The sequence below is a fragment of the Aquarana catesbeiana genome, linkage group LG13, assembly GCF_042186555.1.
Source record: "Aquarana catesbeiana isolate 2022-GZ linkage group LG13, ASM4218655v1, whole genome shotgun sequence".
Taxonomy (NCBI): domain Eukaryota; kingdom Metazoa; phylum Chordata; class Amphibia; order Anura; family Ranidae; genus Aquarana; species Aquarana catesbeiana.
In genome coordinates, this window is record NC_133336.1 from 62,598,393 (window position 1) to 62,621,901 (window position 23,509).

General features: G+C 44.6%; 2 long non-coding RNA genes across 2 annotated transcripts in view; one reads left to right on the forward strand and one right to left on the reverse strand.

The window, feature by feature from the left end:
* LOC141116869 (uncharacterized) overlaps positions 1–23,509 on the forward strand; it is a 151,885-nt gene that overhangs the window by 18,613 nt on the left and 109,763 nt on the right. The window lies entirely within an intron of this gene.
* The window catches only part of LOC141117521 (uncharacterized), a 40,181-nt gene that overhangs the window by 15,768 nt on the left and 904 nt on the right, over positions 1–23,509 (reverse strand). Inside the window, exons 2-3 of the long non-coding RNA XR_012237170.1 lie at positions 15,185–15,286; positions 950–1,061 (exon numbers count right to left, since the gene is read on the reverse strand). This is a non-coding gene — a long non-coding RNA (uncharacterized lncRNA). The remainder of the gene's footprint in view (positions 1–949; positions 1,062–15,184; positions 15,287–23,509) is intronic.

Sequence of the window (23,509 nt, forward strand, 5' to 3'; positions counted from 1 at the left end):
AATGTTTTATTGCATTTAATGGTAACTGACAAATATCTATTCCTAAATTGGCTCCTGGCCGAGAAAAGTCGGAACTAGTGTTATGCCAATGCACTTGACAAAGTTACTTTGGAAATAGAACAGGCTTTACCACAAAACATTGTTTGTTCCTGTAAATTAGATATGTGAGGGATTATATTCCTGAAGGCCTCATCGGCACACTCCCAAATTGTCATGAGGGAGGATGTTGTATGGAAAAAAAGTCAAAATAAAATAATATCCTCTTAACAATGATGGTGTAATGAGTGACTAAAGGTCACATGCAACATTACATTACTTTTGCACACTATGAAATCTTCGTCTAACATCGAGACAATGAAATGGTACAAAAATGGTAAGAAAAGTTTGAAATTAGTCAAGTCCATGAAAGCACAATTCTTGTCTAAAAGTTTGAAGGAAATTCTACAGGTGTAAGGCCAGCTTTAGTCTGTCCTGATATTGGCCCCCTGGGATCCCCTACACAGTAGCACGTAGACTGTAAAGGTGAAGATCCCCTTGGGCCAATGAGGACTCTAGTGCTTTATCAGTTTAACACTGAGAGTTTGCTGGCCTAATTAGTGTAGTGATATGTGATCATTTCTACCCCATGTGCTTGCTGGCCTAATTAGTGTACTGATATGTGATCATTACTACCCCATGTGCCAACATATACAATATCCACAACCTGATATCCCATGTGGATGGGGCCCAGGAGCACAAAACTGTTCTCCTGGGCCCTATCTACATGGGATGGTAGGATGGATGGTAAGACCCAAGCTAAAATCTTGGACAGCGAGATGTTTTTGTTTTTTTTGTTCTTTATAAATTTGCAAAATGTATTTTTCCCACTTAATTTCCCAACATGCTGTGTTGACAATTATATGTATTTTTTACCTTTTGATAATTAAATTATTTAACACAGTAGACTCACTTTTGGAAAACATCCTTGGCAATCTTGATGTACATTTTCTTCTTCTGCATATTTCCTCTTAAAGTAGGCTACTTTCGACGTTGTTAATGGATTTGTCTTTCTTATGATAGACCTACAATATAAACAGAAATGTACCGTAAGTGACTGTCAGCTTATCACTTAAAGTACATGTAAAGCTGATCACTAAAAACCCATACAGTAAATGCCATTACAATGTTAATGTCACTTTAAAGGCCTTTCAATGCAGTATTTTTAAATGTGCAGCTTTCATTGAAATAATGGTGGTCCTGTCATGAAAGTCCTTGTTTCAGAACTTTTTATTATAGGATGAAAATCTGTCCCTGTCTCCCAACAGTAATCCTGTGTTGTCACCCTTCACATGGGCTTCTGAGAGAGAGACTGCAAGTGGCCATAACAGTTGTCTCCATAAAAAAAAAACACAAGAACTATCTTTATATCAAGGCCTGGGCTTGGAAAAATTAGACCATGTTGACTATCCTGCCCCTTTATGAAAGTGATTCCAGACCAGTACCTATGAACGTGTATCAAAGGTCACAGAGTAGGGTGGTAGCAAAGGCTATTTTGGGAGGATGAAGGATCTCAAGATCTGAATATTTTCAATTACCAAGCAAGCCTGGGAGCATAGCAAATCAATGTTGCCAGGCTCATAGTGCTCTTTAATATTTCAGTTGTACGAAGAATTTGGCAGGTGCATGTTAATCCCTGCCAAACCCTCCCCAAATGAAAAGTTTAATTGTGTGCACTGAACCAAAAGCCAGGATTGACACAACAGAGCCGTATGTAGCTTTATGTGGATTCCACTAGAGGTCTGCATCACTCTTTCAGTAAAAATTCAATATTTTTGGGCAACTCTCAAACTCTTATCAGTCATATTGCTATATTCCAGTCAAACTATGTTTTGTTATCAGTTATTTAAGACTTTAAATTATATTTTTTTCATGAACCTGACAGCTTAGAAAAGTGAGTTGCCATTTCTGAATTTTTTTTTGAAGGTGGCGGCTCCAGGGCTGTCATCAGTACCTGATGAAACACTAACCAGGAACAAGCATGAAGCCAGTGAGGTTTCATGAAAGCTGATTGCCTAGCCTGAAAGGGGCAGTATAGCTTTTAACTGACATGTTACATTTGCGCAAGCTCATAGATCTTACTGAAGAAACACTAAAATCATCATATTTTATTTCCATGCCTGTCATTGCATGAGTATTTCATTTATTAAAAAAACCTTTTTGGTAGACGTTTCAGTTTTACCTAGACCAGAGATCATCCACCTTAATCCTTGGGTCTTGTACAAGTGGGTTTCAGTATGCAGGAGAAATGTGTACAACAAGCATTTTTCAGCCAGCTTTGGGCATCATTTTGGAAGCTTTGAAGAAAGGGTCCTCAAACCTTCTAAATAAGGGGGCAGATCACTGTCCTTCCAACCTTAAGAAAGCCAGACTATGGTCAGCAGGAAGAAAAAAATGACCTAGTGTCAGTGGTCAGTGGGAGTAAGCAATTCCCCAGACTTGGTGGTCATTAGGAGTAAAACAAATCCCCTAGGGTTGCTTAGAATTGGAAATAAACAATGACCTACTGCCTGTGGTTACCAAGGGAGGAGGAAAAATGCCCCATCATTATTGTCAATGGGAAAAATAGTGTCCGTCCCATCATTGGTGTCAATGGGAGGATAATGCCCCATCGTTGTTATCAATGGAAGGAATAGTAACACATCTTTGATGTCAATGGGAAGAATAGTGTCCCATCATTGGTGTCAGAGGGAGGGGATGGGAATTGCATGTTTGTCTCAGATGGAGGAAAAGTGCTCGAAAGGCCAGTTCATGGAAAGCAAAAGGCCACCAACAGGCTAACGGTCCACAGTTTGGAGACCACTGTTCTAACCCCTTGTCTACCAAGGTACTTTTTTAAGCTGGATTCACTCTATTGTGAATTGGATGTGGGTTTCTACGCATCCAATTCGCATAGCAGGAGATTGTTACCGGCTCTCTATGGAGCCGGTTGACACATCTTCGGAGCGGCTTTGGCGCGAATTGCACAGGAGTCCTGTGCGTCTTTTGGTCCGTTTCAGGTCCAAATTCAGCAAAATATTTGCGCTGAAATCGGACCTGAATCAGTGAATGGAGACGCACTGGACCCCCTGCTGTGAGCCGCTCCTTGCTTTAGTGTGAACCCAGGCTCAAACATTCTGATATTCAAGGGGCTAAGGGGGTCTTGATGACTCAAAGTATCAAAGTAAAAGCATCAGCATGATTGTCAGCAGTTTAAGACGCAGAGCTCAGTACTGGCTGCCTCCATGTTTCTCGCAAGGCTGAATACCCACAACAACCACGAATAGGGACCCCTGTGTGAAAACAGTTTTGTTTGTTTGGTTGGGGCATCATGTTAATGCCACCATGACAGTGGAGGGGGTCCCAGCAATTTCCAAATTCCCATCTAATTTAAATTGTTTTGTAACTCCCATAGGGCCCTTGTACAGCCTCAGAGTATACACCAATAGCAGTCAACTAATTTAACAAAGGGCTCCATAATTGTGACCCCTGACCTCACTAAAGGGCCACACATGATATTTATGTATATGTAATTATATGGAAAGTTGAGACTGCTGACATGCTACAAGGAACAGTGAGATACTGCAGACATATTATAGGAATTGTTAAAGACTCTCCTACTCTCGATCTACACCTCCTCCCTGGGTCAGCTGTTAGCCTCCCATGGCTTTCAATATCCTTTCTATGCTGATGACACCTAAATCTATCTCTTTAACCCTCAGCTCACAACATCAGTCTCCTCACACATCACTAATTTACTGACCGACATATCAGTATGGATGTCACACCACTTCCTCAAACTCAATCTGTCCAAAACCAAGTTCATAATATTCCCTCCCCCATGTGCCCCTTTCCCTGACTTCTCTGTCAAGATCAATGGCACACCCATCCACCCATCCCTGCATGCCAATGTTCTAGGTGTAATTCTGGACTCTGAACCCTCCTTTCAGCCCCACATCCAATCACTTTCCAAAGATTGCTTCCTCAACCTCTGCAACATCTCCAAAATACACCCCTTCCTAACCAATGACACCACAAAGCTCCTAATCCACTCCCTGGTTATCTCTCACCTCAACTACTGCAACTTCCTCCTCATTGGCTTACCTTTACATACGCTGTCCCCTCTTCAATTTGTCATGAATGCTGCTGCCAGACTCATCCATCTTACCAACCGTTCAGTGTCTGCCACCCCTCCCTGCCAATGCCTCCATTGGCTGCCACTCTCCCAACAAATAAGGTTCAAAATACTTAAAACAACTTACAAAGCCATCCAAAACTCAGCCCCCAGCTACATCACTAACCTATCCTTAAAATACCAAACAAATCATACTCTTTATTCCTCCCAAGACCTCCAGCTCTCTAGCTCCTTTGTCACCCCATCCCATGTTCACCTCCAGGACTTCTCCAGAGCTTCTCCTATCCTATGGAATTCCCTACCTCGATCTGTCTGAATATCTCCTACGCTGGGGATCCCTGAAAAATTTTCTCTTCAGAGAAGCCTATCCTGCCTCCACCTAACAATTGTACTTTCATTTTCTCCATCAGCTCATCTCCCACAGCTATTTCCTTTTGTATCACTTGACACTCCCTTTTAGATTGCAAGCTCTAACAAGCAAGGCCCTCTGATTCCTCCTGTATTGACTTGTATTGTAACTGTACTGTCTGCCATCACATTGTAAAGCGCTGCGCAAACTGTTGGCACTATATAAATCCTGTATAATAATAATAAAAATAAGACTGCGGACATGCCACAAGAGATGGTCAAAGACTGCAGGCATAACAGGAGTTGTTGGAGACTGGGGATATCCATAAGGGGACAAATTACATGAGACTTCTGGAGATCACTTTTCTTCCAGCCTGTAAATAGGGATGGGCGAACGGTTCGATCCGAGCATAAGTTCGGGCCGAACTTTCGTGGTTCGGACGTTCGCGAACATCCGAACAAACGGGTCGTTCGACCATTTGTTCGCCCCCCGAACCAACCACAATGCATTGCGGTTCTAAACTGTGCATTGCAAGCCCTGATTGGCTGAAGCAGTGAAAGCTTCAACCAATCAAGGCACAGAGCACTGTCAGAGTCATTATTGGACACTGTCATCATGACTTTATCCAATCAAGGCTCATTCCCGCCCCACGGTATAAAAGTATTCTTTCAACAGCCATTTTCAGTGTGATTTTGGTGTGGAAAGAGATAGAACAGGGCTCTGTTCAGTGCTATTAGTTAGTGTGCTATAGTGTGCTATTTTGCCTCAATTGTCAATATAGAATATTAGTTTATTGTCAGTCTAGGGATAGTGTGAGTGTAGTGAGAAGGACCATCATTCAGCTTTGCATAGTGTGCAGCTAGAGTAGGAACAGCTCAGATAGTTTCACTGTAGTGTAGTAAGACTGTGTCAGTAATCTTGACATTAGTGTATAGGTAGAGTAGGGACAGTTCAGATAGCGTCAATGTAGTGACGGTTGAACACCGTCTATTTGATTGCAATACTGCCAGTTTAACGCCATTTATATCTGAGTGCGTTATTGCCAGTTTAACGCTATATAGTTTTGTGTGCGTTACTGCCAGTTTAACACCCCTTACTTCGGTGTGCATTACTGCAAGTTTAATGACATATAGTTCTGTACGCCACTGTACGTTTGGCGCATTATATTGCAGTTTATTATAGTGTATCCGTGGAGTGTGTCTGTGTAGTGTGAGTACTCAAATTAAAGTGCACCAAACACCACTTTACATTGATTAAAGTGCATCTATGTACATATTTCCACTTCTTCTTTACATTTGCTTATAAGCACCGCCCCCTCCCTCCCAATAATGTCTGGGAGGACAACAAGGAGAGGCAGGCGTTCCCTTGGCACTGTAAGGGGGCCAGCAACAAATGTGTCCACAGGCAAAGGTGGATGTGGTGGTCAGTCCTCAGGCAGGGCATCATTTCCTCTGTTTAGTGAGTTTGCCTGTGCTATCCAGCCACAGCAAGCAGGGCAGGTGGTGGACTGGCTTACTAAACCTCCCATATCCCCCTCATCCTCTGTCACGCATACAGAGACAAGTGTGCAGTCCCCTGCAGTTGCCAGAGTGGATAAACCTGCCTCCTTGTCCATATCTATTCCTGCCATTACATCAGCCATGGAGGAGTCAGCTGAGTTATTTGACCACAGCATCAGCCACTTGCTCCTTGATGATGCCCAGCCATTACTGGATTCAGATGTTGGTTCTGAGGTTGAGGATGACAGGAACATGAGCCTAGAGAGAGGGGAGAACACTGGTAGACAAATTGGCATTCATGTTCCCCCAGCCACAGCGTATTGCCAAGTTGTCTCCAGTGGTAATGATGATCATGGAGGAGATGGAGATGATGATGGTGATGATGATGATGAGGTCACTGATGCGACTTGGGTGCCAGATAGAGGAGGAAACTGAAGGTGAGGTGGCACAACCCCAAGGAGGCTGATATCAAGAAAGAGTAGAGAGCAGCCACCCTATTCCATCACATTCTGCAGCTGTAATCTCTCGGCCCACTCCCCAAAGCTCAGCTGTCTGGGCCTTTTTCAGCACATCTGCAGCAGATTGCACTGTTGCTATCTGCAAACTGTGTCTCAGGCACATCAAACGTAGCAAAAACACCAGCCATTTGGGTACCACATGCTTAACAAGGCATTTAACGTCCAACCACTCAGCCCTTTGGCAAGAGCACCTAAAAGCCACACAAAAGGGGCACAAATCTGTTCTTCTTCCTCCTTACCCACTTCAGTCTGTTCCTGCTATATCGCGTCATTATCTCTCAGCAGCCTCCACTGACAGGGATGGTGGTATAACACACGGTGTCCCAGGTCCTGCCAACACATCTGCCAGCAGCACACCACCAGTTGCAGACTGTAGCCTGCAAATTTCTCTGCCCCATCTGCTGCAGCGGAAAAAAAATACAGTACCTGCCATCCACATGCCCAGCGTCTAAATGAAAGCTTGTCAAAGCTGTTGGCACTCCAACTTCTGCCTTTCAGCCTGGTGGATTCTGTCCCCTTCCGTGAATTTGCACAATGTGCTGTACTACAATGGCAGGTTCCCAGTCACTACTACTTTTCACGTAAGGCTGTTCCATCTCTCTACCATCACGTGGAAAGAAATGTTCTGGCATCATTGGGCAAGGCAGTCAAAATCCACCTTACTGCTGAAACGTGGCCCAAGCATGGGCAGGGACGATATATTTCTCAAATCTCCTTTCAGGACAACCTTGGAGAGAGTGCAGCTCCGCCCATTTTCCAGGAAACACATGCAGCCTTTAAATCCCTCCTCTTCCACCATGGCTTCAGTTATTGTGTTTCCTCCGCCATGGTGGAAGCACATGCTGGAACCAGGGAGCTGCGCTCTCTCCAAGGTGGAGGGAGAAGGCTTACCTTTTGTGTTTTGTTGTGCAGTGTCCATATCAGCACTCCCCCCCAGTATGGGTGAGGGGTGTTCTGGAGTCCCCGGTCTCTCCAGCTCAGGAAATGTAAGGGCCCGCAGGAGGCATCGGCATCTATATGCCCGGGGTCCGCTGACATGGCACTGGTTGCCGGGCGGGTGCCACTGCTGATCAGCAGCGCATCCCACATGTCAGTTCCAGGTCCCGGCCGGTGGGTGACGTCATGTCTGGTGACGTGGCTTCCTGCGGGGGTGTGGCGCAAGTGGTTCCAAGCACCTGGATTGCAGAGACTAGGGGATGGGCCTGTCGACCGGCACTTATGGTTCCGGCCCTCGTTGATGACGCCGGGACCGGGTAATTCAAAAACCAAGTTTTTTCTCAGTTCCCCGCTGCGCTCTTTGCTAAGATGAAGGAGAGACCGACAGCTATGGCGGAAGCAGACGCCCCAGGCACCGGTCAGGCCCAGGTAAGAGGGGTACAGTGGTACCTTTTTATTCTTGTCCATATGGGCTTATGTTGTGTTTGTGTGGATCCTCCCTGCAGGGAACCTGTGGCTGCACGGTCAGAGATTACTCTGCTCGGACCCTGCAGTCTGGACTTGGTGGTTGCTGGGGAGATTGAACTGCTCAGGGCACTATTTCCTTCTGTCTGGTGGTGGTCTAGTTTTGCACTAAGGGTTGGAAAGTTCTGTCAGGGGGCCCTTAGGTGAGTTTCATTTTTTATCATTACAGGAAAAATCTTTAGGAAAATCCAAGCATTCAAACCTACCAAGTCAGAGGAAATGTCCTTCCTGCAAGAACCCCCTCAGAGATTCATGGCAGAAGGCAATGTGCAGGTCCTGTATTAAGGAATTGGTAGAAGAGGAAACATCCCAGCAATACAAGGATTTGTTCTCTTCAGTACGGGAACTTACGAACTCGTTGAGTTCGGTCAAGTCCATGCTGGTTCAGAGCCCGGCAGGCCAGGTTGAGCCCCAGCATCCACCATCCAGGACGAGGGCATCCACCTCTAGACCAGTAGAGGTTGTGGACTCAGGGGATGAAGGGGCAAGTACTCTTCCTCCTCGTCTGAATCCCTGAGGGAGGGAAGAGGAAGATGGTAGCTGAGCCTCTAGGTACAAACTATCTTTGGAGGAAGTGGACGACCCTCTGAGAGCGATCTACACAAAACCTCAAGATCCAGGAGGAAAAGGTGCAACTATCGGTTCACGATAAAATGTCCAAGGTCTAGACGACACTAAACATAGTGTTCCCAGTCCATAGAATCCTGTCGGACAGGATAAAGAGAGAATGGAATGACCCTGAAAGGGGTCTCTTCTTTTCCAGGACCCTTAGGAGAAGGTTTCCCTTCGAAGATGAGTCAGAGGTATGGAATAAGAAACCCTGGGTTTCTCGCAGGTTTCCCGTCACACAGACCTAGCATTCGAGGATATGGGGGTGCTGAAGGATGCGATGGATAAGAGCAGACTCCCTCTTGAAAAAAGTGTGGGATTCCACATTGGCCAGCCTCAAAGCCACTATGGCTTCCACGGTTGTCGCAAGGAACCTAGAATGCTGGGTTGAGAAGCTGAAGAGCCACGCAGAGGCGGTCATATCGCGGAAAGATCTTCTGGAGTCCTTCCCATTGATACTGAAGGCAGTGAAGTACATGGCTGATGCATCAGCCGAATCAGTTAAGACGTCAGCAAGGTCGTCAGCGCTGGTGAATTCAGCCAGATGTGCTGTCTGGTTAAAAACTTGGTCTGGTGACACAGCCTCCAAGATTAAGCTATGTGGCCTACCTTTTTCGGGTGATCTTCTTTTCAGTGCAGACCTGGAAACCGTTCCTGGACAGGACAGCCAACTAGAAAAAGGCTTTCCCTTCCAAAAAGAAACAACCGATCAAAAATAATTTTTGTGCTGTTCAACAGCCCCACAAAAGTAGGGATCAAGATCACAAGAACCACTGGGTCTCCCAAAGGGGTAAGGGAAGAGGAGGATTTCTCTTTAGATCTCCCCCAGACTAGCCCCCTAAAAACAAATGAGGATCTTACCCCAGTAGGGGGAAGATTGTCTGCCTTTCACCTACAGTGGAACAAAACAACTTCAAGCCTGTTCGTGAAGAATGTCATCTCCCAGGGATACAGTCTCGAGTTTTCAGAGGCCCCTCCAAGCAGATCTTATGCTACGACCCTTCCAAAGAATCAACAAAAAGCTTCCACAATGATGAGCCTGCTACAGGATCTGATTTAACAGGAGGTGATTATCCCGGTCCCAAAACATCAGGAAGGCCGAGGCTTCTATTCCCACATCTTCTTGGTGAAAAAGCCTTCGGGAAAGTATCGGTTGATTCTGATCTTAAAGATCCTAAACAGATCTGTCCATTCCAAACATTTCCGGACGGACACGATCCATTCAATAACAAAGTTGCAGACTCCAGACTGTTTCATGGCATCCCTAGATCTAAGGGATGCCTATTTACATGTCCCGATAGCTCAAGCTTCCCAATGCTTTCTCTACCTAGCCCTCAACCTGGGGACTTCAGTTTGGCATCTCCAATTCAGAGCTCTGGCGTTCGGACTTTCATCGTCCCCCAGGATCTTTACAAAAATAATGGCGGAAGCCCTGGAGCCTCTGAAACTAAGAGGGATTTCAGCCTTTCCCATACCTGGACAACCTGTTGACTCCAAAGAGCAAGTCTTGACCTAGGGGGGCTCCTGAAAATTTACCGCCTGTCAAATGCCTCCAAAAAGCGATCTGTGCATGGATTGCTTTTCAGAGGAGCAGCAGTCCTGGCTGCTATCACAAACAAGCCCTACAAAAGCAGTTCTGATGGTACAGGAAATGGGGGGGCAGATTAAAAGTAACATACACGCATACATACACACAGACACATGCACACACATGCAGACACATACACACACATACAGACAAATGCACACACATACAGCACATGCATACACATACATACAGACACATGCACACGCACATACATACAGACATACATACAGACACATGCACACACATACAGACACATGCATACACATACATACAGACATACATACACACACACACATACAGACAGACACATGCACACACACACATACAGACACATGCACACACATACAGACACATGCACGCACACACACATACAGACACATGCACACACACACAGACACATGCACACACACATACATACAGACATACATACAGACACATGCACACACGCACACAGACATACATACAGACACATGCACACACACATACATACAGACATACATACAGACACATGCACACACACACATACAGACACATGCACACACATACAGATACATGCACACACACACACATACAGACACATGCACACACACACACACACACACACACATACAGACACATGCACACACACACATACAGACACATGCACACACATACAGACACATGCACACACACACACACACACATACAGACACATACATACAGACATACATACAGACACATGCACACACACATACATATAGACATACATACAGACACATGCACACACACACACATACAGACACATGCACACACACATACATACAGAGATACAGACACATGCACACACACACACACACATGCATACACATACATACAGACATACATACAGACACATGCACACACACATACAGACATACATACAGACACATGCACACACACACACACACATACAGACATACATACAGACACATGCACACACACATACATACATACAAACACATGCACACACACACACACACACACACACACACATACATACAGACACATGCACACACACACACACACACATACATACATACAGACACATGCACACACACACACACATACAGACACATGCATACACACACATACAGACAGACACACATGCACAGACACATGAATAAAGCCCTTTTAAAACGAATCTAGCTTCAATCACAGTACTGTACCTTTCCAGCTTCCTCATTCAGCCGGGTACTGCACTGTAGGGGGAAGCAGAGAGCACATCACACTCCCCTGTACTCTCACTTTTGAGGCTGACGGATCTTCTCACAGTGCCGATGTACAGTTCGGCAGGGGCTGATCCCGCGGCATACTGGCTGAGAAAGGCTGGTTTAGATAACCAGGCGGGCAGTTCAAAACCCGACCACGGGCCGCGATTGGCCCGCGGGCCAGACTTTGGACATGCCTGCTCTAGTAGAAAAGGAGGTAACTCGGGCCATATACCTGAAGGTTTGGGAAAAGTTAAATTCCTGGTGTGCGTCAAAAGTTTAGTGCCAGTCCTAGAATTTCTCCATGACGGAGAGGAGAAGGGACTGGCAGCCAGCACCCTGAAAACTCAGGTGGCGGCTCTATCTTTTTTTTTAGAAGACTCTTTCCAGAGAGGTCTTAATTTTTTAGGGCACTTGCACAAAATAGGCAGTTGTCCCCTAAAGTTTTTCCCAGTTGGGATTTGTCTGTTGTTTTACAGGGTCTCACGGGAGATCAGTTTGAACCCTTACAGGAAGCATGCTTAAAAAACTTAGTCCTTGAAACAATTTTTTTGGTAGCCATCACGTCAGCAAGAATAGTCAGCGAGCTTCAGGCCCTGGCAGTCACAGAACCCTTTCTAAAGGTTCTTTGAGACACCGGGTGATCCTTCTAACAGATCTAGCTTTCCTGCCTAAGGTTTCTTCGACTTTTCACCGTTCACAGGAAATAGTCTTGCCCACTTTCTCCTCAGCTCCTGCCAACCCAGGAGAAGAAGCTTTCCACACATTGGATGTGAGGCGGTGCCTACTACACTTTCTAACGGTCACCAAGGAATTCAGAGAATCAAACGCTCTCTTGGTGATTTTCTCAGGCTCCGTAAAGGGGAGAAAGCTTCCAAAAGCAAGCTGCACAGATGGCTTAGATGGGCAATCATGGAGGCCTACAAAGCGAAGGGAAAAATACCCCCCTCAGGTATTGCTGCTCATTCTACAAGATCAACGGCAGTTTCCTGGGGTGAAAAAGCTGATGCTACGCCTGAACAAATTTGCAAGGCTGCCACTTGGTCCAACTACTCAACATTTCTCCAACATTATAGGTTGGACTTGCTGTCCGCCACAGATCAAGCCTCCGGCAGGAAGGTACTGCAGACAGTAGTCCCACCCTAGGGTAAGTTTCTCGGTTATCCTCTCCAAGGTTGTCCTGAAAGGCGATTTGAGAAAGACTTAGAAATAGCATCACCGGTAAGTCTAACAAAGAGCCTTTCAGGACAACCGCTACTTCCCTCCCTTTTATCTTTAGAAGTGGTTTTAAGTGTCTATCATGGTTGTTTGTGGTTTTCTGTGCTTTGTTTTCCAGTATGTCGGAGACCACACAATAACTGAAGCCATGGTGGAAGAGGAGGGATTTAAAAGCTGCATGTGTTTCCAGGAAAATGGGCGGAGCTGCGCTCTCTCCAAGGATTGCCCAGAAAGGTTTTTAGAAATACCGTCACTGGTAAGTCTAAGTCTTTTGTTCACAGCACACTGGGTAACGCTGCTTGCAACTCGAAAGGATGCAGGACAGGGCTCGGTGCTGCAGCATGTTGTGCCCCCACATCTCCATACAGCTGGTGGTGATGATGCCAGACCTGTGAACTCTACCCTGTTGTGTTCCTGCTGGAGCAGACTCTGCATGGCATTATGGACAGGGCACTGGAGGCAAAGCAGCAGGAGGAAGAGGAGGACTTTCTTTCCTCTCAAGGCCCACTTTATCCAGACACCATCATTCCTATGTCACAGAACACACAGGAGGAGAGAGGGGAGGAGGATGGGGAGGAGGACTCTGGCACTTTCATAAGCTTCAAAGAAGAGGAAGACATGCATAAATCTGTAAGCAATGGCTTTCCAACCCCAGGACCCTTGGGAGTAGTACGTGGCTGGGAGGAGGAAGTTCCAGATGCTGTCATCCTGAGTGACCCCCGAGGAGTCTGCTTCTCAAGCCTCTGCAAATTTGAGGAGCATGGGCAACCTCACGCTTCAAAGCCTGCGAAAGGACCCAAGCATACATGGCATAAAGGAGAAGGATGATTACTGGTTGGCAACCCTCCTTGATTGCCTTTATAAGGGGAAGATCTCAAAACTCATCCTGTCCCCAGAGAGAGTGCAGAAGATAAAATCTCTTGAGGACACGTTAAAGAGGTTTTTATTGAACATTTTTTCTGACTCCAGTAGGTTACAGTGTCGTGGAAAACGTCGTTTTTTTGAGTCTTTTGTTGGTCAAGAGAGTAGCGTTGGAGAAGGCATCTGCCTAAGTGAGGCATTTTGGAATTTTTTTAGTCCTCGCCGCCCAAGGCTGTCAGCTTCCGCATCCCATCAGCAGCATATGGATCACATGGTGGACGATTACCTCAGGGCCAAAACAGAGTTGGAGAGCTTTCCAGCTGATGATCCACTGACTTACTGGGTCATAAGAATAGACCACTGGCCAGACCTTGCCCAGTATGCTAATAAGTTGTTGCGCTGCCCTGCATCCAGAATGCTTTCAGAACGGGCATTCAGTGCTGATCATAGAACACGTCTGTCCACAGACTCCGTGGACCATATGACTTTTATAAAAATGAATCAATCCTGGATTACCAGCTATGAAGCCCCTGATGCCGATGTCACTGATTAAGTCTTTTTGGGACGTGGAATCTCTGCAGGACTTCAAGGCTGCCTAGCTTTGAGGGTGTTCAATCATTTCATCTGGAAGAATGTTTTTGGTATAGGTTTCATGGGCGCAATGAACACCCAAAGTCCAATTTTTCAGCACCTATTTGACAGGTGCATATCACTGCAATTTTTTACAGCAAGGCCAATTCTTGCTTTCATCAAGAGTACCTCTATAAGGTTGCGGTGGGAAGGCGCCCCCGACACCCAAAGACCAATTTTTACGCAACCGTTACTTCTATCCACAGTCAAAGCGACACCAGAATGTATCCAAAAAATCTTTAATCTTGCTCCCAGTGCACTACATTGTGGCCTCATCATACACACTGGCTCCCGAGCTGTTGCTGAGCAAAATAAAGGCAGCTTGCAGGGAAAATGTCATTTTTTTGGGCTTTATAAATTCAATTATTGCTGCAGCAGATTCTAGACATGGTACAGATCTGCCACTTTACAGGTAGACTAAGTGAACACACCAGGCACTATATTGGAAGGAATTTTTCATTTTTATGCTTTCACTTTAAAAATCAAAAAATCACTGCTCATTTAAAAATGTCATTTTTCACAAACTTTTTTTTTTTATTGATACATGTCTCCCAGGGCAGGACCCAGACATCTATAACCATTGTATGCCAAATTACTTGCATATACTGTAAGCCTTCAAAATGGGTACTTTTGATTTTTGATGTTCAGGTCCTATTGACTTTAATGGGGTTCGTTATTCGGGCTCGAACTTTTGCAGTGTTCGAAAGTTCTGTTGTGAACCAAACAGGGGTCCATTCGGCTCATCCTACCTGTTAATGGACCAAAGCTTGTGCTTTCAACAAAATTACTTGTGCCACATTTTAGCAAGATCTATTATAAAAGATCAGAGGAAAAAAACATAAAAAGAAAATTGACAGCACAGAAAAGTAAGATCATGTAAAGAAATAAACCAAACCATGAAACTACTAGAAACCATTTTTAGAATTATTTTCCTTCACTGGCTAGAGTAAGACACAGAATTCTGTCAACAAGGGCCCTTTGGATCATACAGTAAGTGTCAGGGGACGCATGCGACCCTTGAGCAATACGTTGGGCACCAAGTATCTACACAAATCAGAATTCGCTTTTCACCCACCTGGAAGTCACAGATCAATCCACAGCGCATCTCATTCAGGACCCATCAGCAACGTGTCCCAACCATTCGCAGCACACTGTAAGCATCTCTTTATAAGCTCACCTGTTGAACATAAAGTAACGTAAGTGTACATCCTACTATGTTAAACCTGATAGGAAAATGATGATGCAACAGCCCCCAGGTGACACAACAGTAACATTAATGAGCTGAGGGCTATTCCTACCTGTAATGTTGTCTAATGACGGCTCGGTCACATGGAGGTGAATTAACAATGTGCAAACAACTTTAATTACTAGTCATTTTCCACACTCGGATCAAGGTCTAAAAACAGATCCCTTTAGTGGATTCACCTGTCTACATGGACTTCCCTGTGTTCTCAGTCTCCACCATCTAGCAAAATTAAAGCCTCTACATCAAGGCAGATTATAAACCAAACAGGATAAGATTGTGCTCACTGTTGCGCACAGAACCAGTGACGCCCCATAGGGGCGCAGGGGTGCCGCCTCCCCAAAGCTACTCATCATAAAAAAAAAAATTAAAAAATTAAAATAAAAAAATACTGTCCCTTTTAAGTGTGTGCAGGATGCCGGACACATGGGTGTATATGAAGCAGGACGTGCTGCAATCACGGAAAAAAAAATAAAATAAAATAAAAAAAATAATGGCCCTTGTAAGTGGTGTGCATGGCGCCGGACATACAGCTGCTATGGGAAGAATGACGTGTTTGCAATCATGTGATTGCAAACAAAAAGCTCTATTGGCTTCCTTTAGAAAGACCTCGGGGCGCTAAGCTCTGTGCCCTGAACACTCCCTCTATTATTGTTCCTTGCTGTGGTGTGTGATTGGCGGGTCCTGTGCCTTCACTTCCGGTTTCTCTGACTCAACCCCGCAGCTCTGATGGTGGATGAAGGAGGACTCTGATGGTGAAATCTGATGTAAAGGGGGACTCTGATGGGGATATCTGGTGTGAAGGGGGTCTCCTTTAAAATCGAGGAATATTTGAATCAAAATTTGACACCACTTTTAGATAAATTTAAGGCGAAGAGTAGAATATGGACTAAATTACCTTCATCGCTGGTAGGATGTGCAAATTTGATTTAAAATGTTCTGGGGCCCTCAGTTACTTTATATTCTACATAATTAGAAGAATTACAAAAATAATATTTCCTTCCCCCTAACACCTTTTTTCAATATTTACAATTAAGACATGCTTTACAGATCCAATTTAAAGGAAACAATTTAAAAGTCCAAAATATGCCATTAATAGACTTAATCGCAAAGATACAATTGAAAAGGGGCATCATCTCTAAAATATATGGCTATTTAATTGGCCAACTCCAGGGAAAGGCTATCTGTCAAGCTAGACGGGGATGGGAAAAGGACCTAGTAGCTTTAACAGATAAACAATGGCAAAATATATTGGAACAAGTACAATCAGTATCAGTTTCACCCCAGAAAACTTTAACACAATTATACATAATCCATAGGGTGTATAGGACCCCATTTAAATTACTGGGGTAGACGAGATATATCTGACTGTCCCCGCTGTAGGAGAACCTCTGCTGACCTAATACATATGCTATGGAAATGTCCCAAATTATTTAGGTACTGGCAAAAAATAATTGATACTAGTAACTGGGTATATCAAGCACAGGTACAAAGGGATCCTAAAATAAGTTTACTGGGGTGCCTAGAAAAAGAAACATACATACCAACAATTAGGATAGCAATTACCAAGATGTTGTTTTTTGCACGCAAGCTAATTGCACAAAAATGGATTTCCTCGAATGTGCCAACATATGAGGACTGGCGCTTTCAGGTTAATGACATTGTATTAAAAGAATGGCAGGTTTGTCGAAATAGGAGGTCAATAAAAAAGTTTCATTAAATATGGGATTTGTGGTTGGGCATGCCCGGGATGACTGCTTTTATAATAGCAACAGATAGAACTTCAGGGGTGGATGGTTCTTTTTCAAATGATAGAAAATCTGGGGAAGGATACGTGAAAAAGGGTGGAATAAGGGAAAGTAAATAAAAGGTAGGAGGATAAGAAAGGTGGAAAAAGAGAAAAGAAGAGTAGAGGGATAAGTTTAGGATATAAATGGCTAGTATAGATAGGAGTACCTATAGATATATATGACTGTTGGTCTTATTGCAGGGGGGATTTTTTTCCGTGGATGGATATAGGATGAGGTAGATAAAACGGGGGAGAGAAGATGGGGGGAAAGGGACGGGTTATTTACATGAATAATAGTATTGATGTAATTATGAGAAAGATAGGCGGTGTATCTGTGTTGGCCTCTTGGTTTGTTTACTGTTTTTTGTTTGTTTTGTTTTATTTATTTATTTATTTTCAATATGTATTTAGTTGTTTTTGTTCTAAGTGTTGTAAACTAAAATTGGTGCTAATAAAAATTATGAATTGAAAAGAAAAGGGGGACTCTGATGGTGACATCTAATGTAAAGGGAGACTCTGATGGGGACACCTGATGTAAAGGAGGACTCTGATGGGGACACCTGATGTAAAGGAGGACTCTGATGGGGACATCTGATGTAAAGGAGGACTCTGATGGGGACATCTGATGTAAAGGAGGACTCTGTTGGGAACGTCTAATGTAAAGGGGGACTCTGATGGGGACATCTGCTGTAAAGGAGGACTCTGATGGGGACATCTGATGTAAAGGAGGACTCTGATGGGGACACCTGATGTAAAGAGGGACTCTGATGGGGGCACCTGATTTATAGGGGGATGCTGATGGGGACACCTGTTGTAAAGGTGGACTCTGATTGTGACACCTGATGTAAAGGGGGACTCTGATGTGTAGAAGGATGCTGATGGGGACATCTGCTGTAAAGGGTGCTCTGATTGGGACATCTGATGTAAAAGGGGACTCTGATGAGGACACCTTATGTTAAGTGGTTTTATTTTCTTTTACTTGAAATGAGGGGTGATTGGCCTATTGTGACGGCACAGTGAGGCTGCATTTGATGGGCACAGTGAGTCTGCAATTGATGAGCACAGTGAGGTTGCATATGATGGGCACAGTTTTATCTAGCAGTAATGATACAAAATCACCTGATTAATGACAATTTACAGTCCTGCATTACTAACAGTTTCATTTTTCAGTTTGTTTGTGCCTCCCCAGAAATTTTGAGAACCAGCCGCCACTGCCACAGACCAAACAAACCCAGGCAATACATATAATAATACGTGCCTTGCCTTGTAGTGGAAAGAAATGAGGCAGCTTTGTTGTTTGGCCCATTGAAAATGAATGTGATCACTCAATGCAATGCTCGTCTACACGCAAATGAAAACACACAATAGCACGCTTATAAGTGTGAATGCACCCTAACAATAATGGGAGAAATATGCATCCTGTCATTGCGTCTTTCTTTTTTTAAAGGGTGGTTGCCTGAATGCCATTTTTTGCCAATTTTTGGTGTCAGTGGCAGGAATAGTGCCACATTAGCTCTCAGTGGGTGGAATAGAGTCCTATCGTTGTTGTCAGTTGAGGAATAGTAGTAGATCATTGGTGTCAGTGGGAGGAATGGTGCCCCATCGTTGCTATGAGTGAGAGGAATTGTGCCCTGTCATTGGTATCAGAGGGAGAAATAGTGCCCCATTATTAGTGTCAGTGGGAGGACTAGTGCCCCATCATTGCTGTCAGTGGAAGGAATAGTGCCCCATCATTGGTATCAGAGGGATGAATAGTGCCAGATCATTGGTGTCAGTCGAAGGACTAGTGCCCCATCATTGGTGTCAGAGGGAGGAATAGTGCCCCATTATTTTTGACAGCGGGAGGAAGAGTCCCCAATCATTGGTGTCAGTGGGAGGAACTATGCCCCACTGTTGGTGTCAGTGGGAGGAATAGTGCCCCATCATTAGTGTCAGTGGGAGGGATACTCCCCCATTATTTTTGACAGTGGAAGAAATAGTACCTCATCGTTGGTGTCAGTGGGTAGAACTATGCCCCACTGTTAGTGTCAGTGGGAGGAATAATACCCAATTGCTGCTCTCAGTGGGAAGAGTAGTACCCCATCATTGGTGTCAGTGGGAGGAATAGTACCCCATCGTTGGTGTCAGTGGGAGGAATAGTACCCCATCGTTGGTGTCAGTGGGAGGAATAGTACCCCATCGTTGGTGTCAGTGGGAGGAATAGTACCCCATCGTTGGTGTCAGTGGGATTAATAATACCCCATTGTTGGTGTCAGTGGGAGGAATAATACCCCATCCTTGGTGTCAGTGAGAGGAATTGTGCCCCACTGTTGGTGTCAGTGAGAGGAATAATGCCTCCTATCAGTGGGAGGAATAGTACCCCATCATTGGTGTCATTGAGTGGAATTAAGCCCCACTGTTGGAGTGAGTGGAAAGAATAGTGCCCCAAGCTCCAGATAAAGGCAAGCAAATGGGGCGCATTCGGCCCGCACGCCGCAGCTTGGAGAAAACCACCTTAGTGCACTAGGTAGGGTGCCATTCAAAATAAAAGGCCTTGCAATGCACCTGCATTACCACAATGCATTCGTGTAAATGGATCCCTAAAACATACTAAAAATTGCTTTTTAAATTAGAATGGCATGTTAAAAATGATAGGACATTTTAGGGATCAACTTTATTATATGTAATTAAATGAAGGCGACAGTTATTATTACACGGGTGTTTTTAATCTGTCATGAGTTCAGCTTGTAACACAAGAGGCCATGATAAAAGTGACATAGATACAAGATTACGTCTGTGCAATCATATAACTGTGTGCTTTGTATATACAGAGATCTTTTATTACTTAGCAAACCCTCTCTGCTGTATCCATCCATTATCTTACGTTAGCAACCCCGGTGTGAACTGAATTGTCTAACAGCTGTGTAAATGCTGGCGGCCTGATAAACCCGCCTACACGATAAAGACACATTCAACGACAACATGAAACATACATTTATACAACATAAAAATCATTGCAAGAGGAATCTGACACCTTGTCGCAGATAAAAGTCACCTGAATAATAAACTCCCAGCAATAAAATATATTTCTGTCATATAGATTTTTAGCGTTTTAACCTACACAGAACATTTTAGTTTTAGGTCAGTAGGTAGTCACCTATCAGATATTATTTTAACCACTCCGGAAGATTTACCCCCCTTCATGATTAGGCCATTTTTTGCTATACGGCACTGCATTACTTTAACTGACAATTGCGCTGTCATATGACGCTGTACCCAAATAAAATTGATGTCTTTTTTTTCCCCCAAAAAATAGAGCTTTCTTTTGGTGGCATTTGATCACTTCTGCGTTTTTTTTTTATTTTTTGCGCTATAAACAAAAAAAAAACGACAGTTTTGAAAAAAAAAACAATATTTTTTACATTCTGATATAAAAAATATCCAATAAAAAAATGTCATCTTCAATTTAGGTCAATATGTATTCTGCTACATATTTTTGGTAAAAAAACAAAATCCCAATAAGCATATATTGATTGGTTTGCGCAAAAGTTATAGCGTCTGCAAACTATGGGATATTTTTATTTATTTATTTATTACTAGTAATGGCGGCGATCAGCGAATTAAAGCGGGACTGCGATATTGTGTTGGACAAATCGGACACCAACTGACACTTTTTGGGGACCAGTGACACTAATTCAGTGGTCAGTGCTAAAAATATGCACTGTCACTGTACTAATGACACTGGCTGGAAATGGGGGTAACATCAGTGGCAATCAAAGGGTTAAATGTGTTCCCTATGAGTGCTTTCTAACTGTGGTTGGTGTGCTTTGACTAAAGGAAAACAGAGATCTGTGTTTCTGCTTAGCAGAAACACAAGATCTCCATTTTCTCCTCTGGCAGAACGGCGGTCTGCCTTGTTTACATAGGCAGATTGGCGGTCTGCCTATCTCTGAACTATTGCCAGGTTCCCAGTGGACATCGCTTCCGCCGGACCCGCTGATTGGCTCCTGCTGTGTCCAATCAGAGCCGAAGAAGGAAATCGCGTACAGGTAAGTGATTTTGTGTTTAAGGGTTAAACGTATGCCTAGCCTGTGCTCTCTCACTGTGTGGGAGGTGATTTGACTAGGGGAAAGCATTGATCTATGTTCTTGCTTTGCAGGAACACAGGATCAATACCTTCCCTACTGACAGAACGGCAATCTCCCTTGTTTACATAGTCAGATTGAGGTTCTGCCTGTGTACTGTCTAATCGATGGGTGCCAGTGAACATCGAGTCTGCGGTACCCGCTGCTGGGCTCCTGCTGTGTATGACCACAGCGATAGCAGGTCACCGACGGGACATGCGTGCGCCCCAGACCCGAAAGTGTCAGGTCAAGTACTAGGTACGTGATCTGGCACAGAGGGGCTGCCCTGTTGCAGTATATGTATAGTGGGGGGGTCCGGAAGGTTTTAAACTATAAAGAATATAACGACAGGGGTGAGACTGCCACTCATGTGCAGCAGGAAGAGAGAGAGCATTGGAATCACAGACAGCCTATTCTCATACACCAAACACGAAATTCTTGGCTCTGGGTCATCTGGCCCTAGCATTTGTGTTTTGTAATAATGGCCAAATCCTATTCTAGCTTCCCAACTGAATTCTACAGCAAATAAATTCACACCAATCAAAATACAGCTTACTTAACAAGTTGGGGCTTGTCTAGACTTGTGGGTGAGAGGCATTAAAAAAAACGTATGGTTAAGTCATGATTTTAGCAGCCCCCAACCCGCCCCCCCTAAAGCTGCAACAGGCGTGATGCTTTTCTTTGCATCTGTGGCAAAAACTATTACTCCTGTTTTTGTTTGGCTGTTTTGTTTGGCTGTTTTGGCTGTTTGGCTGTTTTGTTTGGCTTTCAGTAAGCCTGATGAACACAATCAATTCAAGTGAATGGGGAAGCACCTCCGATGCCACGCAATGCACGCGGTTGTGGCACATTGATGCAACAGTTATGGGGTGAAACAGGCGGTGAGGAGGCCTCATATCGCCTCCAGTCTGAAAAGATGATACGGATGTGGATCACCTTTCAGAGCCACAGTGGTATAAACCAGCTTTTTTCAACCCTGGGGTGACTTGAGGTTTCTTCAGGGGGTGCCTTGGCAAAATGCCTAAAAATTGCCTAAAATGTATACAAGGCGATGCATGGATCAAGCCTGCCTATAAGTTACACAAAGCCACAGGTTATCATTGTGCACCATTACAACCTTCTAGCCACCGGCGTCCTAACACCCAGTAATGTCATCGGTGTTGATAAGAAGGTTTTTTTAGATCGCCTCCTTGTTTGACCCTCCCCTGCCCCTCTCTGTCAGCACTGGGGTCACATTAGCTGAGTGATGGAGAGAAACTGGGGGGAGAAGAGAAACACTGGAATACTAGTCTGTACCAGTGTGCAAAAGTGTATTTGCTTTGGAAGAATAAATCACCTCTAACGTTGGGTCTCCTATGTGTATTGATGCTGCCGAATAATGTAAAACTACTAGAATTGTTTTTACATTTTAGAATGGGGTGCCTTGAGATTGTCTATAATTTTAAAGCTATTGTATCCTGATAGCGGGACCCCTCCACTCTCAGCACACACTGATCAGCACCGCAGCCTATTGGTTACATATTCTGATCGAACACAAATATACCGACATTCCTGTTGGATGGGATATGATCAATAGGTTTACTCCTCTTATAAGGGAATACATGGATTGAAATTTGGCTGATCCCTGCTGAACGGGCCAAATTTTGATCCATGTATGGTCAGATTAGGTGTAAACTGCTATGCCTCTAAAAAGCGATCTTCGCTGTTCAGAGGCAGTGATTGAGATAATGTGACGCTTCCTTGGTGCCTGTTTTTAACCCCATAGTTGCTACACCAATGTTTCACAACCCAGGGCCATCTTAATAGCATCATGGGCTCCTGGGCAAAGTAATGCACTTGGCCCCTATCAGTCTGCCCCAATTTACACATCCACCGTACGCTCAAGAATAAAGTATAAATAAGATACTGGGATCATGAGGGCATGATACTGGGATCGGGGGGGGGGGGGGGGGGGCAAGATACTGGGATCATAAAGGCAAGTTCCTGGGATCAGAGGGGCAAGATACTGGAATCAGGGGGCAAGATACTGGGATCAGGGGGAGGGGGGGGGGCAAGATACTGGGATCAGGGGGAGGGGGGGGGGGCAAGATACTGGGATCAGGGGGAGGGGGGGGGGGCAAGATACTGGGATCAGAGGGGCAAGGTACTGGGATAATGAAGGCAAGATACTGGGATCGGGGGGGGGGGCAAGATACTGGGACCAGGGGGGCAAGATACTGGGATCATGAAGGCAAGATACTTGGATCGGGGGGGCAAGATACTGGG